This window comes from Gavialis gangeticus, unplaced genomic scaffold, assembly GCF_001723915.1.
Source record: "Gavialis gangeticus isolate Ggan-Ray unplaced genomic scaffold, GavGan_comp1, whole genome shotgun sequence".
In the NCBI taxonomy this organism is placed as follows: Eukaryota; Metazoa; Chordata; order Crocodylia; family Gavialidae; genus Gavialis; species Gavialis gangeticus.
The window spans coordinates 248946-249573 of NW_017728957.1; the positions used below are offsets into that span (position 1 = coordinate 248946).

The 628-nt window shown below is 37.7% G+C and overlaps 1 protein-coding gene across 1 annotated transcript in view; it reads left to right on the plus strand.

Moving 5' to 3' along the window:
- Window positions 1-628, plus strand: part of DDHD1 (DDHD domain containing 1) — a gene marked incomplete at its 5' end in the record, with an annotated part of 122719 nt that overhangs the window by 98878 nt on the left and 23213 nt on the right. The gene's annotated exons all lie outside the window — the stretch shown is intronic.

Genomic DNA, 628 nt, shown 5'->3' on the forward strand with positions numbered 1-628 from the left:
ATTTTTTTTTGGTAATTATTAGGGAGTTGCAAGCAATCCTTTTACTCCAAAGAGTCCTTCCTTTGACATGTGAAATTTAGATTGTAATCCTGATTTTTTAGTATTGGTCAGAGCACTGTATTGAAAGAGGAAGTGGTCAGAGATGGACTAATAATGGAGGATTCATACTCTTGCCCAGTGATAGTAGCTTCTACATTTTCACAGAATCTAAACATTCCTAAAATCTAAAATTGGTGTCAGGAGTCTTACATTAGGAACAAAAGTTGGGAACAGTTGAGTTGCCTGTATTATTAGCAGAAAAGAAATCTCAGATCTAAACAGGAAAGAGGAGTACCAGTCTCCCATTCTCACATCAAGACAGATTAGTAATTAACTCCATGAAAAGCCTTTAAGGTCAGTAGAAATAACTGAGGGTTTTGGATGAAACCTCCCCTGCTGATAAGAATAGAATAAAAGATGAAAACATGAGGCTTCCTCACAGGCATTTTTACCACTACCCTCTTAGTCAGGTTAAAAAAAATACCTACTCTTTCTTATCTGTTATTGGTGAATCTTAGTGCTGGTACCAGCCCTTCAGATACCATTAGGGCTGTGCGAAGCTTTGGCCCCTCATTTGGTTCAACAGAGT